Genomic DNA, 18719 nt, shown 5'->3' on the forward strand with positions numbered 1-18719 from the left:
TAATTTGATATGCGATCGTTAGTATTTGGTAAATGTTCACATTGTAACTTAAATCCCAATGAATCTGTCAGTTTTTGTCCACAGTCAAATTTAAGTGCATAAAACAGAACAAGAAAAAATGAGCAGCAATTAAATCCCAGGAGTGCTGATAAGAGGAGTCTGTGTGCGCTGCTGCCAAATAATCTTCACGTTCTGCACGTCCAAACCAATACTCCAGCTGAGAGACAGTTGACAGTGAGTTTGATCTAAAAAAATGTGTAAATAAACCAAAACTTACATATATGTAAAATGTTATCATGTATAATCATCCGCCAGATAGAATTCTCTTAAAACCTTTAAGTGGAAAAGTGAACAAATGACACCTTTTGAGCTGTTTACTTATCCAAAAGGGGAGGCATATTTTCTTATCATTATGAGTTTGTAAATTATTATTTGAGAAAATTACCTCTAAGAATGATCTCGTTGTGAGTCTTGATAGATAGATGCTGCCCTGATAGATGGAGGGGTTGAGAGAGTCAAAACATGTTCTGGAAGATAAACATGAAAAGAACACAAATTCAACAGTTGGGTAATAATGTCAAAATTAATTGCAATCTTGATCAGACCTTCATGCATTTTAAACATCTCAACTCTAAATACAAGCCATTCCAGTTCAATTATAATGTATATGTGTTTACAAGAAAGCAGAACCATTGGTTGATGATCATTTGTTTAATGGGCCCATTAACACGGTCATTAATTAATCCTACTGTGGCCATCATTATTTGCATGCATGTTTGAGATGTTTTGTCTTAGCAAAGCATCCAGTTTGTGATGTGTGAATGTGACCATTGCGCTCTTGAGAAAGGCACATAACCTCATATTCCTCTACAGAAGAGGTGCCCAAAGTTTTTAATACAAAGAACCAAACATCAACTTGATTGAGAGCCATGGGCCAAAAGTAAATGTTACATTATATAATCCAACTATATTATATCCAATTAATTTTTTTGACATTTTTAAACATATTATAATATATTTAATAATATATTTCATTATAATGTACTTTTTAAATATTTACATTATTAAATCAATTTTACTTTTATTGTTTTTTATATTTCAATGCAAAAATTAAAATCCCTGCTCTGGTTCTGCCTACAGAAACACACATTTTTTTTTTTTTGTCTTAATTCCAATATCTAAATGATATACTGTTTGAAGAGAGAGTCAGAAGTATGATGCCCATGTTTAATGAAATATCTATATATAGACAAGCATAATCGAGAACAGATTAATGGACTACAATTCATTAATTTCGGGACACTCTCCTAATTCTGTCAAACACGAACAAGTTATCTGTATCATAGAAAGACCTGGACCCATCCAAGTGTTCCTTCAGTTTTAGACGCTGCTTAGACAATAGCATTCCAAAAGCCGTTTAATCCCAAAGTCATGCCTGAATCCGCCTCAGTAGGGAAACTAACTAATGAGCTTTACACCCTCTAAGCCTTATGTTCGAAACCTATTGCACATTTGTGTCACAAGAAGACACTCATTGATTTGGGAGCTTTTGTTTTGAAAGCAAATGCAACATGCTCTGTTAGTATATCAATAGACTTTTTTCTGTTTGTTTTATGGATCTAATTTAGTGCCTTAAGCTTCGGAAAAAAAAAGAAACACTGTCTTATATTAGACGTGGTGTAAAAATTATTTTCCTTAATCTCCCTTTTGTGCATTGTAACCCACCAATAAAACCGTCATGGGCCATATGATTTTATTTTAGAGAATTGGGTTTATTATAGACAATAAATTACAGATAAATTGTTGCCTGTGCTATACTCCATAATGTTGAGGATCCTTATTCCATGTTAATAAAAATAAAATATCTAATGTCTTTTCCACCCTTCCATGGAGAACATCACATGAGAACATATAAGCTAAGGAGAGTTTTACTGCACAAATAAATGAGCTGGTATAGAGCCTCAAATACTTTCTCACCCCAGAGCACCTGGGTCATGTGGTGCATTGGACTGTTACATGATACCAATTTACCCTGTTAAGATCTGGAACTGTCAATAAAAATCTAGTCATGCTTGTGTGTGAATGATAAAGACAAGTTAAATAACAACTGAAAACTGAAAGCACAACAGCAGCACATGTAACCCCCATGTGTTCCTTATCTCAGGATCGCTCTCAATCACGTCTCTGTTGTTTTCACTTCACTGCGCATGTGAACAGTCATGCATATCCAGTACAAGCATTTTGCATGTTGATTAATGATGTTAAGTTTGTTGAGTTGCTTTTAGCACCCAACTTAAAATCTTTAACCTGACTTTCATTTTGTTTTTGACCGTAATAACCAGGTGTGTTATTAATTTTTAGATGTCGTTACATATAAATATTAATTAAAATTACACTGCCCTCCAAAAGTTTGCAAACACCCCTGGCAAAGTGTGGTTTTGGACTATATCAGCATAAATCCTTATAATTTTTTGGTGCAAATACATGAAAGTAACTTGACATTATCATTGAAGACCAACAATAAAACATAATAATGGCAATATATACATGTCAAAGTCAGACATGCCCCTTTGCCAGCTGTGATGGTTACTGGTTTAAACTTGGCCCAGGTTTTTAAAAGATTTTTGGGTCAGCACACCTTAATACTGTAGTTTCAACAATTGATTACCAATTCAAAGTCAATATTTGAATAAACTGACAGCTCGGATACCCAGATTATGCAGAGTTGTAATAGCTGCTAATGGTGGATATTTTGATGAATCGAAATTTTAAGTTTTTTCTATGTATAAACTGTTTATGCAATAAAAGATGTTTTCGTAGTTTGTGTTGTCCCTTATCACTGCAAAGGGTTAGGGTTATCACAAATGAAAAAGGATTCATGCCAATATTCTCCAAAACCCACGTTTCTATGGCATTTCCAAACTTTTGGAGGGCAGTGTATGTAGCATGTTTATGTCTTGAATTCAGTCTTCAATCCAACTCAAAAAAAGAATTTTGGGCTGCTTGCTCAGTGTACTAAATTAAACTAATGTAGCATTTTAATCATTTTGTCTTTTGATTAATTCACTTCTAAATTAATTTAGATGTATTCAACCAGATTAAATGCATTCAACCCATTTAAATTTGATTCGTAAAATCAAAGTTTTCTTCATCCTTCTGGATTTGGACTACTTTAATACATTTTGTTTGTGTTATCATATGCAAAAAAAATTAAAAAACAGAAATAATGTCAACCTTAATACGTATGCATTTTAGTTATGGAGAAAATAAAAACTAGTTTTATTTACCCCATTTCAGCAGTATTTGGCCAGTGAACTAAAGTACCAGACAACTCTCTGGACTGCTGTCTCTGTACAGCAATGTTTTCATAAGACAGCGCATTATATAGTAAAAGTACAGTAAACCCCTCTTCTGTTTACCCAAAGGGGAAAAGCTGGTTATGTTTTATACAATTGGCACAAGGCCAGCTCTATGGTGGAACTAGCCTGCAATATTTAATACAATGTAATATTTACCATGCATGATTCTGAACCGATCATGAACATTTATTTTATATTTATAACCTCAGAAATAAAGCCTAAATAAAATAAATATTCTAAATGTAAATTCCAGTAAATGTTTTAAATGACCAGACGCCTGGTAAACAGTTTAAGCATACAGAATAGGCTTAAAGCGAATAGAAACGGAGTCAGAACTAGCGAATCGAGGTCCGTTTTTAAACAAATCACTCTTTTGTATCGGTTTCTTTCAAAGAATCGGTCAAATGGTCCGAATCGCTAGTCTGAATAATGTGAACTGTTCAGCAACGTGCTGGATCGTTTGGAGCGTCGTTTCGCTGTGTGGACAGTAAGAGAATAGCCTACTTCAGAACACAGGGAACAAAAAGTGCGCCGCATACGTTAACTACAATCCATCGAAACCAAACCTGCATACTGTCGTTTTCCAATGACGTAGATATTAAACAACTGCCAGTGAATCCTGTGAACGACTCTGAATGTAAACATCCATGCAACACAAGTGGAAAAAGAGTAACAGTAACACAAAAAGTACTATAATATTACCATAGCTTTTACTTGTACCATGGTAATCTTTGAAGTACATTAAAGCAACTGTATGTTGTTTTGTCTATTTTGCAATTTAGGAAGTGGAATTTACTGTCATAATTACAGAAGATAGCTGCTGTACACTTGCATTTGTTGCTGCTGTTCGCGGAATATCCACTCAACAAAGAACAGATGTGGGAAACAGGTAAGCAACTTGCATTTACTTTAATAAGTGGCAGGTAAATATCACATATGGAAATAATATGGTATCTATCAAAGTAGCCTGTCATGCTATCTCCATCTGCTATAAATGTTACTTTGTGGGCACAGTAATTAATTTATTAATTCAAAAGTAATTTTTTTTTGGATTTGATTATTAACATTTATAATATTGGCAGCTATAAAATGGTTTGATTTACCTGTATTAACCCCCCAAGCTTTTTGTCTGGATTTGATCTGGTTATGATGTGTTGAGCCCTTCATGTTAGTTTTTAGTTGTTAATTGACTGTTTATGCCAGTGGCAAATAAGATTAATATGATTGTCTAGATAGATAGGCTGATCTCTACAGCTATGTTTTTGCCTGTTATTCAGTAAATATTCTACAATTGAAAATATCAGTATTTAGCATATAAGCGGGGCAAATGAAGGTGAAAATAAGCAGGATTCCTTTTTTGGGTCAGTCAGCTCTAGTGCATTAAGCATGAATCAGCCTGCATTTCTACACGTAATGTCTGCCATTTCTTTTATTGTATGAGTCTGTCTGTCTGTGGAATAGACATTGACCCATTTCTTCACTCTCCACTCTCACATTTTGACTCAGTGTATTTCTTTCTTTCTTTCGGATGTAGTGCATGTACATCAAAGCCAGCCAACTGTGTAAGTGCCAATTATGAATCAAATGTTTGCTTGTATAAGGAAAAAGCACTACTACATGAACTGTGTATATTTGCATGCTTTAGATTCTAATGCATACCTTCACAAACTCTTTCTCAAACATGACAAGTTGTCAGCTTTAAAGTTATTCCTCTTCACTTTTTGTCAGTTTACCTAAAAAATTAGCCAACATCACAGAATAATTAATAGTAGAACTTCTTTGAATATTAATTTCAAGTTAACACATTTTTTGTGTGTTTGTGTGTGGAAGAAAGCTATTTATAATTCCTATTTATACTTTTGAGTAGATAGGCTTCAGATGTTAAGGATTCATTTTTCAAAAGCATATGTAGGTAAACATGTAATTTCCTAGTACAAATGTGACCACTGGTTATTGTTAATGAACTGTTAGTCTATAAGTCATGTTTGCGTGTATTGAAGGTAGGACTGTTCATTTAAGATCTCCTATGAGATTCTGATATCACATTAGAGAGGGGACGCCATGCATTGCCTTCGTCATTGCTTGACACGTCTGTCAATATTCTCAAATGATTCATCTACAGTGTCATCCAAGTGTATTGATTTATACTGATGTGCGAAGCAATTTACCATCACAGTTTTTCTGGAACAGAATACATTTGACAATGACACATTTCATTTGGTTATGCCTTTGTTTTGAAGTCATTCCCATATATTTAATGGTGGTTTTCATGATCTGATTTTTGTGTTATGTATGACTGGGTGTCACAGAGAATTTCTCTAAACTGCTAGTTAATTCCTTTTATGTCAGTCTGGTTTTCACAGTGCATGTTGCACATCCAGAAGGTGTTTCTTTTTTTGTGAGTCTTTTCCATTGAGCAAGCTGCTCCAAGGCAGTCTGGAAGATGTTTCCGATGGACTGCAGCAGGAATGTGTGTATGTGATCGCCATATTCCGGCCATCCCATAGTGGGAAGGCAGACTGGGTCCTCAACCCTTCATTTGTTCATTCTGCAAAGACAAGATGTTTACAGACTTTGGAGCCAATTTTTGACAAAATCGCCATAAATCAATTCATTTAGCCTTTTAAGTGGTGTGTGTATGCATGGCAGATGTGGGGATAAGTTCAGTCAATTAGAAAGTGCTGATGCATGAGGCAACTTTTGCAACAATTACGCCTCCACAGTTCATCAAGGTTTCCATTGATTTATGGAGTTGCAAGTGTTGTTGTTGTTTCCAGCTTGTCTGCGAGGTCAGGGCAAGCCTGCTTTAGCAGTTTAGATACCTGTGTCAGATGTTGCATATAGATTTAATCTGCCTTTATTTGCATGAACTGCTTATTTGAGTAACTAGGTACATTCTCCTCACCCCAGTTTCCTCAGGCGAAGCTGTAAAACTGTTTTCTGCTGTCTCAATTAACTGGCATATATTTTCGAGACTTGAATACTGAAACATGAGCGGCCTCATGTTGTACATCTGTATTGCACTTTCTTTTGCTGCAATAAAATTAGTTTGTAAAACAAACTGTTTACACTTGGTAAACATCTTTGTACACAGTGCTAAATAGTAGGGGTGTGTGATATTGACAAAAAATGATATCTTGATTTCTTTTTTGGGTCATTTTTTCAATAAAAAAGTGGGGGAAGGGGACCTTGGGTAGTTTAGGTCTGTCATGGATAAAATAATATCCTACTAAAAACACTTAAACTGGCAGTAAGTGGCTGGCAAATTTGTGTCTTAATGATTCATGTGATTTGTTCAAAATTATACATTTATTATTGATTAATTTAGTTTTTATGAATGGATCATTGAATCATTGACTCAAAAGATTTGTTCAAAAACAGGTTATTCTGGAATGAATCACTGCATAAAAGTTCTACTCCAGCTTTGTTTGGAACTTTTTTCATTGGCTAAACAGAAAAAAAAAACGGACAATATTGTGTCTAAAACAGGGGTGGGGACCGTTGATCCTGGAGGGCCACTCTCCTGCAGAGTTTAGCTCCAACCCTGAAAACACCCGAAAAAAAAAATACCTAACTACATCCTGAAGATCTTGATTAGCCGGTTCAGGTGTCTTTGATTAGGGTTGGAGATAAACTCTGCAGGGACACCGGCCCTCCAGGATCAATCTTCCCCACCCCTGGTCTAAAATGTAGCTCACTTAATATTAACTACTTCTTAATGAATCGACCACAATATTAATTGCACTGCAATTCTGAAAATAACGCTCCACTTGAAATATCATGTTTGCGGTGAGATTAAAACTGATGTATGCAGTTTTTGGAAGCATCACAGTATTGGCTTTTGTGTATTTTTTATTTTTTATTTGATAAAAATAAGCAGTAATACACTGATGTTGTTATTGATGTATGTAGTCAAAAAATCAAAGAGATCTTGTAGTTATATTACCTGAGATAAATGTTGAAGGGGTCATGAACTGAGAAAACCAAATTCCCTTGATATTTTGACATTGTACGTTGTACTATAAAAACACCCTGTAAGTTTCAGAACTCAAAACTTTCTCATTAGTTTAAAAACAGCTTATATTGAAGGCAGTCGGCCAAAATGACAGCTTGTGGAATGTTCCACTCTATGATGTAATAGTGTGGCTAAACACCGCCTCCGCCGAAGAAGATCAGCGCCTGCTTCTGCATCACTGCCTGTTTAGCCCCGCCCACCAATTCACGCCTGTAGTGTACGCAGGGGCGAGCGCAGGTCTACGCAGAAACCACATGATAAAGATGCTCCGAAAAAAAACAAGATGCTGTGCAGTCAGTGCCAAATTGTGGAAAAACAGTGTTTGCGTTGACATCCTTCTGATCCCAGCATTAGGGAAGAGTGGATGAACTTTATTTTTAATGAAGTTCCAAACTGCATCAGTAAGAACTCGAAGAACTAAGAAGTGTTAGCCAGTCATTGCGGTGAGCGTCTACTTTCGAGTCTACAATGCGCCACATCTATTTAAACAGAACATTCTGATGAGGGGGACAGAAATTAGCCTGTTACGCCTAAATTGTGATGTTTTTTTATGTAAACATCTCGTTAACATTATAAGGGGACCTCAGAGAACAGTACAAAACAATAAAACAGGCAGTTCATGACCCCTTTAATACTTTGTTTAAATAGGTCCTATTAATTTTTCATGCTAACACCATACACTTTTAACTTACATAGAGCTGAATTCATGCATTCATTTGTCAGGGGATTTACTGGTTATTTTAAAGATATCAGAAGTTTGAAAAATGCCCAGCAATTGCCTCTAATATTAGTCCAGACAGCAGTTTCCTGCAGGTCTTCCTAGCACAGCGAGTCCCTGTCATTAATTTTCAGGAGTGATGATGGCGTTAACAACAAACCTTCATTGTGGAGAAGCTGGCAAAGCAAATGCCACGCTAACGCAGTATTAGTAACTCTTAAAAACTTGCTCAATATTATGACACTGTCTTGCTCTCTGCTATGTAGTTGCCATCCTGTCTGCTGAGCTTCTGCTCAGCGTGGCAAAATGATTGTGGAATTCCGCTGTCCTGGCGCATGCACTCTTCTGCTTCATTTCACACTCCCGGAACAGAAATGCAGGGTCAACACCAGGATTCCACAGAGCCTAACAAATTAGATTGCAGGGCTAGAAACTAGGTGTAATGTGTTAATATAAATGATCACTGAACCTGGACTGTTCCTTTAACTAAATTTTATGTCAGGGCAGGTGTGATCACTACTATTAAGTTGACAGTATTTGCTGTTAATATCAACTTTTTCAATCACAGAATCAGACTTTTCTTGCAGGATGCACCACATTCACACTACTAATTCGTTCCAGTAATGAATTACATTTGTTTTTATCGTACAGAAGATAGGTCAAAATAGGAACAGCTATATTGATTTGTTCTTTTTTGACTTCTTTTTTTGTTGCATTAAAGTCATATTAGCAGTATAATCTGGAAATGCCACAGTACAGACTGTGAGTTCACTGCGCTGAACCGAGGACATTATTCCCATCTTAAGTATGTCTAGCATTATTCCCTTCCACTGGCTGAAAGCACTCTGATAAATAAACATTGAAGCAATCCAACTTTATGCCGGTCTCCAAGCAACAAGAGTCATTGGAAATTAATACTCAACCCAACAGGATGAAATTGACAGTGTACTGCTTGCTCCCCTGAATGTAATTGGCAGCCTGAAGCTATTAAATTAAGCAGTCTGATGCTTGAACTGAGCTGTTTGAAGAAAAGCTTAATTTCCATATTTCCTTACCGGATGATAGTTAGTGGCCTTCTTTCCAGTAAACATGACTAAAGTAAGATTGACAGATCTTACCGGAGTGGTGCTGACATACGATAGAAACACACTCATTTTGCCTCTCTCTTTGTCTTGTACACACATTTGTTTTTCTATAATGGTGAGAACTGTCCTTTGTCGTTGGCATTGATTTTATACTGCATTAATGATCTAGTCACTTTCACCTTTCCATCACAGAGACCTTTGTGCATTTTTACTTTTTTATTAAGACATCTTTTTTTTTTTGGTAACTGTTTTCTTCAACAAGACAGTTAGCTTTCCCCCAAAATGTTAGTGATTTTAGGTTTTCTGTGCATGTGATGACATTTGGTCCCTCTTATGTAGGCAAAACCTAACTGACTATCCCTACACACACAATTACACACTTCTATGATTAGTGTGTTTACAAACACTCATTGAGCTGTGTATGAACTATACGGATTCTTAAAATCCATTACACACGGACCACTTGCTTTGCTTTCAATATTTTGTGGATGCAGTGTTGGTTGATACGGAATTACTATATGGTGTTGCTAAAGTCTACAGATCCATTGATACTTCAGAATTTTGTGAAAATATGTAAAATTGTTCAGGCTCATACTGAACTCGCTTTCATTTAGGCTGCAAATGAACACCTTTCACGTTGTTAAAACTTGTAAAATATCACCCAGAAATGGGATTTCTGTTGGCTTGCTAGAGAGAAGATTAGGACTTTGTCTTTGTCCTTAAATTTCACCAGAGCAATAATTAGCTTCATCTCAGCAACTTGATTAGAGCAGTGTGGGCTGCCCTGCCATACTTATCTCTCTCATCTCACAAAGGTTGCCAGGCAACTGCAGCAGAACATCATGACAAATGTTTACTGCAACAAAACTTACCAGATGAGTCATTTATCGCCCTCATCAAATAGTAGGTGAAAGACAGTACTTTCAGACAATTTAGCTTTAAGCCGCAGCTTGCGAAAGCGATCTCTTTGTGAAAAATTGTCCGCGTTAGGTATGACAAACTTCATTCGAGAGAAATGGATGCTAACCACAGACAATAACCATTTGACTTTCAAATTCTATATTGCTTGATGTAATTAGGCTTTTATGGCTTCTGTATAAAACCCAGGGGCTTTGTGTATAAAATTGCAGGCCGATTACAAATGGCAGACTTTTTTTTCCGGATTTATAAAAAGGTACATATGGCAGAATAGTAGGAGTTTGTGTGTACATGCATGATCTTTTCTTAAGTAGAACTGTTTGAGATACGTAAAGATTTAATTGAATGTATTTTTTAAATGATCATATTAATACTATATTATTTTCACAACAGTGGCCAATTTTAGGCATAAACTTTATGTAATTTTGCCTTTCAGGTAAAATTATATTTTTTGGATTTTTAAAATTTGACTTTTTTTTTTTTTTTTGCAGTGTGACAAATTACAGGTTTGGAATGGGTCTTCAATTACACAGCTAACCTGTTCTTGCAACATACTGTGAAAAATCTTGTAATGCTCAACAGTTTTCTAAAACATTATTCTTGCTCGCCCATAAGACTAAAGTGCATGCTTTTGCATCTCTGCAGGAAAGAGAAACAACCAAACGAGGCTATGAACTCTTCCAAGCCACTGCCGGACTCAGCAGGGGGATCGAGACCTTGTAAGCACCAAGGTCACAAAAGCAAAACAAGCCCTAATCAACCACCCTTCTTTGTAAGTCTGCAATGCCTGGTGTATGAAGAATGGGCTTTATTCATTTCAACGCCCCCCCTTTCTGGCTCCAGAATTCCTGGCTGACATTCCCTCAATCTTCCAGCTTCAACAGGCCTCAAAAGGAACTATTTTTCCTCCCTCGTGGAGTCTGCCCCAAGGGCATCGCCGTCCCGTATGGCCTGGAGTTCCTGCACCCTTTTGGCCTAAAGATGCTGTGTCTTTAAAAGAAGGACTCTAACAGCTGTCTATATCTGGAGTGGGGAATGAGGGAGAAAAAGAGAGAGGGAGGGGGTACTGCTGATGCTGCTGACTTTGTTTTTTCCCCTTCCCTTGCCTTTCCAGCCTGGAATGCCCTTGTGACAACTGTATGTCAGTGCTGCAGCACCGCAGTGTTTTCACAGCCCTGCGAACTGATTCCGACTGTGTTTTTTGCGAACCTAGCTCTTGTTATAAAATCCACATTCCTGCGTTACGGCAGCACTCCCCGTGCTGTTTCTCCCGTGTTGCCATGGCTTGAAATTAGGACGAAAAGCATGGTGTAAACAAACACAGGCTGGCAGGCCATGTGATGTTGACCACCTTTGGGCCCAATGGAGACTGGCTGTCATATGATGAGGGGCCAAAGGTCTCTCCTACGCCACATACACACTCAAACACATGCTCTAGTTGAGCTCCAGACCTTCTAGTCATTTTTCTATGATACAATACCACCTCAGTCTAGCGGGTATTGATCTGCGTTTCTGCAAATGTTAATCAATGTGTAGAGCTGGAATTGGTACCCAGTGTGAGTGCATATAATATGCATTTCCCTCGAAAAAAGTTCCTACCGCTCAGCACGATTGCAAGGACGACTGACAGTTAATGCAATAGTTCACCCAGAAATTTAAATTCTTTTTCATTTAATCAACTGTATGTTATTCCATACCCTGTACGACTTTATTTAGTATTTATATATTTTAAAATATGTCTGTGTTACTTTGTCCATCCAGTCAAAATCAATTGGGACAGAATTTTAATTTTTGCATGAACTGTGCCTTTAAAATGTGAAGTATTGAAAAACCTTGTCATTTTACACATCCTAGAGCCTTGTAATTTTACAGTCACTAAATAGATATGAGTGGATTAGCCAAAATACGATATGCTAATATGTAGGGAGATAGTGTACGAGTCTGAATAACTGAATAGAATGAAGATGTCCCAGTTTAAACTGTACAGCTGTTTAATAAAACATAGGCTGCTGATAGACTGCTGGCACTTTTTTAAAGATTCATTTGGGGACTTAAGATATGCAAAATATGTCCTACTGCTACATCCTGTCTGTTCAGAATAGGGAAGTAGGAGAGGTGTTAACATCTCTATATAGCAACTTAATGCTGAGTCTCCAAGCTGGCAGAGTAATGGAGAGAGATTGCCAGCTGTACTGTTGTGTTGCTTAAGCATTTTATTTGCTCTTCATTGCAGGATTAGATTTAACTACACAATTTAAGCACTGAAATGGAGGATTTAACAAGTCAGAATGCATTTGGTTATCCATATGACTTAATTTACCCGTTTTCACTGACAAAGCTGAAAGACCTACACAGCTGGTCAACCACTGCCTTATATACTATATAATAATGTGTGTATATGCATGCATATGTAGATTCTATTATTATGTTATATACTACAGAGGTACTCTGATCTAAATTTCTCTCATTAAAAAACAGCTTTAAACGATTTAATCACCATCAAGTCAAACATCATGTTAACCATGCAGACATCTCGGTCCCTCTAGTTGGCTGGCATTCAAATTGACTTTATATTCAGAGTCACTATAGTGTCTTGAATGATAAAGTTGTAGTATCCTCCCTCAGTGTCAGACACTGATTTAGAAGTGGTCTGTCGGTGACAGACAGAGCTGTTTCAGCTTCAGTAAATCTCTGATTAAAGCACAAATGGATTCATTCATGCTGCAGCAGTTGTGTGCTGTACTTTTGTTGCTTCCAGACCAAGAAAAAAAGAACATAAGAAAATTAAATTGAGATCTCAAAATCCAAATGTAGAGTCATAAGAAAATCAAGTTGCGAGTTTGAGAAAACAGCTGTTGTTATTTAAAAAAAAAAATTCACTCATTAATGAAAATTCTGTTAAGATGTACGCACCCATAAGTGTTTTTTCCTTGTACAATCCAATATATGGACAAAAGTAAACAGAAACTGAAAAGGAGGAAAAAGTCATACAGATTTGAAATGACATGGGGGTGAATATTAAGACAAGGGAAAATTAAGACAAGATCATGACAAAGCAAGAACAAAATGCATGATATCTTAGGGATGTTCACACAGAACATGTTTTTCCATTCCACTGCACTACTTTTCCATAGTTTTTCAGTTTAAACACGTTAAACAAACGTGTTTGACCGTTGCTCTTGTACATATGCATGATCTTGTTGTGTTCTAAAGATGCAGTGCTGAAGTTAACATAAGTTTTTTTTTTAAATGTGTCTTGAGAGATTGCGTTTTCCCCACATTCTACTGCCCGTGCTTTGCGTTTTTCAAAGAAAATAACGTTTTGTGTGGATGGCCTTTTAGGGCTTCCATATGCCTGTGAATGGAAGCCACATTTTTCCAAATCAGCTCTTTTGAAAATTTAATTTAAGGAACAGGTTCATTAAATGATTCAATGGTATTTGTACATCATCATGTAATTGAGGCATCAGTTCTGGTTTTAATATGGATCCTGAAATCAAAAGTCCCCCAAACCATTAGAAAGGCCAAAAAGAAAATGAATCATACAGAAAGGTTACAAACCCTTGTCTTTAGTGAACCAACCTTCCCTGCTTCTACTTCATTATTGGAGATGTACTAATGGCTCTGATCCATACAGTACTTGTGCATTTTAAGCTGCCCAACCTGTAAAAGAATTTAAAATGCATCTAACAAGCTTGCAAACTATATATGTTTAGATATAATTGTATTTTTTTTATTATGACCCTCAAGCCGCTTTTATAAAATATGTGCTTATACAAGATCTCTTAATCTCTCTCTATCACTCTTCCACATATTCTCTCTCTCTGTATCTCAGTAGGAAAGTAATATATTCCAAATAATCTAGGCTAAGTAAGAATAAGCTTTATTAGCTTTCATTAAGCCTCCTTGCCCACTGAAGAGCCCTATAAATAGTTATTTCCTTTTCCTCATAACATTGACTTATTATGACTCCATCCGAAGCAAGGACACACTGCAGGCTCTCTGTGACACGAGACTTCTCATAATGGCTCACAAATTGGACGAAAAGAAATTAGAATGTGCATGAATATCAAGGGCACATTTGGTGAGGATAGGGGTCAATCAGTTTTAATGTGTGATGGTTAAAAGCAGTGGTTCACAACTGGTGGGTTGCAATAAAAACAAAACAAAAAAAATGCATAGTTAGGATAGCAAAAAAAAAAAAAAAAAGACATCTGCTCGTAAAAGGGAGGACGAAAAGTTTACCATCTTTTTTAAGTTAAAGTTTCAGCACTCAATCCAACTCAATGGTATGTTCAACCTGGTCTTATGAGAAGTCATAATAATTTATATGAGACTAGTGGACACAACCAAAAACTACAACCCAAACCCTAACCCAAACATGCCTGTATGAATGTTCACATTATAATCAAGTTGTGTTGTGTTATGTGATTTTACCATCTTGTACAAGCTCCATTAGAGAGTGTTGGGTATTTTTGCACAGATTCATCTGTCGCTTGGTAGAACCTAACCAAATATAGTTGATGCCAGCCTGGACAGGTTGTGCATACATGCAGGTTCCCATGATTCCTGATGGTTTATGCTGACCACAAAGTGTTTTGTTTGCTGGTGAGAACATAATATTAATAATGGCTATATTAATTTAGCATTTTTGTAGCTGTGTTAGCCACAGAGAATGAATGGTAAACAGAATGTAGACGAAAGCAGTATGACTGACAATATATTATAACACAAGAGCTTGCCAACCTTTTTCTGACCTATCTGTGCCTGGCAGATGGTATTCATTCTTAAAAATGGATTTGCAGTACAACCTCCCCCTCCTCTGTAAGGGTACATGACTGGACAAAAAAAAAAAAAAAAAATGTTTCAAAAATCTTTATTGGGAATTCAGCTCAAAAGCTGCACCACGGAGCTCATCACAGTGTGAAAGCATGTTGTTTGTGTGATTAGTTTTTTTCCTGAACGATACACAGGTTCTACTGCACTATGTTTAGAGAATAGATGGTTATGTAAAGGGGTCACATTCACAACACTGATTCTGCCTGTAATGCTGTGAACCCTACATGTGAAACACCGGACCAGAGTACAAAAATCTGAAGCTTTAATATGTTGGCTAAAATGTTAATTCCCTTCAGAGTTTTAGGGCTACAAAATGAGCGGCTCAGTTGCAATGAATGCTAACTAACCTTATTTACTGAAGTACTGTTAATTGTTGAGAGACTTGAAAAAGAAAGTGTGATTGAGCTCAGAATTATAGTGGTAACTCAAGGTTTCTCAAGATCTCTTTTTGTCACACCTGCTGTGCATGCCTTTAACTGTAGATTTGATAGAATAAGCCTGAACGTTTTAATTAATCATGTTTGTATAAGAGGCAAAGCAACTCATGACTCAATGCATCTTTCCCCATAAACCAATTAACTAAAAGCTCAACTAATTAAGTTTCACAATATTGAAATGAGACATGAATACATGATGCGCAATAAGTGGCTTTGTTAATTGGACATTGTTCTGGTTTTCTTTGTTTGGCTAATTTCTTGGCTCTTTTGCTGCTAAACGAATTTATTTTCCTCACAGGACTGTGCAGTTCCTTTTGATTTGATTGTTAGATTGTAAGACTTGTTTCATGCCATAGACAAATAATTAAGAATCTTTTCTCCTTCCAATTAATATGTGTCTGTTGTTTCTTTCATGGAATAATACAAAACTATGGCTTTGAAGGAGAACTGCCCCACTTGTAGCAATAACATGTATACAGTGAGTAAGTAGTATGACATATTACAAGATTAATATTAATTGTTTGAGTATTCAGATCAGTCTGTCATAGCAACAATGGCTACTGTATGACAGTGTGTTTTGGGAGGGAATATTTGTTTGACCAATTATGACTGGTCCAGGAAACCTGTTTGGAAATCATCAAATGTGCTAAATGTGCATTTTCATGAATGGCAGGAATTTGCATTTAGATGTACAACAATATTGATAACTACTAGTGAGACATGATATACCGGTGCTGTTACTAGTATTAGTGATTTGTTGTCATATTTATTTATCAGTATCATCAATTTTCCATATTTAAGGCAAGGAATATGGGTTAAAATAACTAACAAATATCACCATACTTCACAAATTGATTCTAAACATTTTTTGTATTACGGTTTTACTGAAATGCTATGTTTAAACATGCAAATCTAATTAATTAGAATGTCTTTTAAAAATATGTATTTCTATTGAAAGATGCAAATAGATAAAAGTGCAATAAAATAAACCCTTAAAAGTGTATTTTGGATATGTTCTTCCCATTATTCTGAAACAACACTTAATGAAAAACCAAATTGCCCAATTTCTCAAAATTTAATTTTTTTTACATACTTTCCCATGTGTTTTACCACTGGCATCTTCGAAGTTCACTTTTACATGTATTAGTAATTTAATAACAGTTTAAAGTAATCTTTAGCTGATCTCATACTTTCAATTATGATATAATTGTTAATTAACATAATTACTACTGTGCTGCCTAACTTCACTTGTAGCACTTTTTCCCCCCTGTCTTTATTTATTTATTTATTTTTTAAATGAAAGACTTTCAAATATTTTTTTCAAAGTAGGCATAATTCAAATTGCATACTTCGAGTCCTGTTCCAGTTGAGCAACTGCATCTGCGATAAATGGCAATGCTAACACTTAGATATTTTAGACCTCCTTGTGCCAGACAACAACCAGAACCCACCTTCAATTGCCAAGTATTACCAGCGGGGCATTTTATTTTTATTTAAAAATACACACTTTTTAGGCTTCATACCTTTTAGTAGTTGCCTGCAGTAAGAACATGCAAAAGGTGCATAAAATTGGCACAATCAGATACCGAAGTCAGCACTGCTCTTTTGAAAGATCTTTGAAAAAAGGCTCTTCATAAACTTCTTCTGTAAGAGGCTAAAGGGATATTCAATCTCAAGGGTTATCCTTATCCCTAGGAGAATCGTGTTTTGCGAGGAAGATAGCGCTTGTCTTATACGCTGCACCTTATAACCTCTCCTCCATCTAACAGATTCATCTACTACTGCTGTGTTTCCACAGTCACACATCTATATCTCATTGTTTATGAGCTTATTTTGTTGTCTGTTTTCCTTTGTCTCGCTCTGTTGTTTTTGGATCCCTCCCATAGAAAGAATGCTTTGGAAAATAGCCCTCTAACATTTTTTTTTTTTTATGAGGCTAGAGAAAAAGTGAGAGGAAAAACAAGTGCCTAGAGCATCTTTATGCTTTTGAAAGGGGGGGGGGGGGGGGGCGCAGAGGAATGGGGGTAGGGAGGGAAACGGCACATTTGCAGCTTTCACCTACCTGGAAGGAAAGAACGGGCTTGTGTAAGTGGAAGACAGTTGAAATAGGCTTAGAGGAGCAATGTGCTACTCTGCCGCAACATATGGCTGTAAAAAAGTGCAAACTCATAAAGGGGCTAACCACATGGCTAGAATAAAGATTGTAAATAAAATCCACAGTAAGCCGTTTTCTATTCCCATACACAGAAATATGCAATTCATCTGTATTATCAGTTTCACAGGGAGTTATTGTCAGAATATACTTAAAAATAACAATGCTAAGCACATTTCTCGATTAAAGTAAATACGAGGATGTACAACTGTAGGGTTGTAATATCACATAAACTTTACATTTTGCAAAAAACTTATTTCATTCTTTCTACTTCTTTCTTTCTATGTTTAATTGAACTTATTACTTTAATTGAAATTTACTAGCAGTTTCGGAGTTGTTTTTACACCGTTTTTTTTCCAGTGTAGTGGAAGCGGAAAAACATTGGAAATGATTGCATTAATGTTTGCAGTTCTTTCGAAAGAGTGCCACATAAAGCTTTGGAAAGACTGAAAAAGTCGGTTTAGTCATCCATAAATGCTCCGGATCGCTTATCTTTGCTATAAGCCTACTTCCCCTCTTTTTGCAGACATCCACTTCAAAACTTCTATTAAATGTGTGTAGATGAAGTAGCATATGCACAATGCTCTTGTTCTAAACCAAATCTAGTTGGATTTGTGTTGCAAATTTTAGAACCTGGCATTTAGCTCTGTCAGCAGGAAGACTCTGGATCAGGTTACAACCTTTGAAAAGCAAGGAGGGGAAAAAAAACTGCTCCCCTCCCCCCATTCTGCAGACAGGGCTATTTGTAGCAGGAGCTTCCAAACAATGTCAGCGCAATCACACCATGCAGCAAAAGACACTGACGAATTTCATGCCTGGTTAGACTCCCCTTGTTTGTAACTATCCCCCTAATCCTCCCCTTCTTTGTTGTAGGTGTTGTTGCCATTGCTGATGTCATTCCTTAAGATGGCATCTAAGATCCTTGTTCATCAGAATCAGTAGCTTTTTGTTCCCATAGGCATGTGATTGAATTTAGTAGATTGTGATTGGTTATTAAGCAGATCATTATTTTTGATAGGCCATATTTGAATAAAGGTGCATGTAGGGCTGCTCGATTATGGCAAAAATCATAATCACAATTATTTTGGTCAATATTGTAATCACAGTTATTTAACACAATTATGAGTGGGCCATATGACCAAAACTTTGTGAGTTATTTATTTAAAGATGATATATATTAAATATATTTTCAGTAA

This window comes from Barbus barbus, assembly GCF_936440315.1.
Source record: "Barbus barbus genome assembly, chromosome: 24".
NCBI lineage: Eukaryota > Metazoa > Chordata > Actinopteri > Cypriniformes > Cyprinidae > Barbus > Barbus barbus.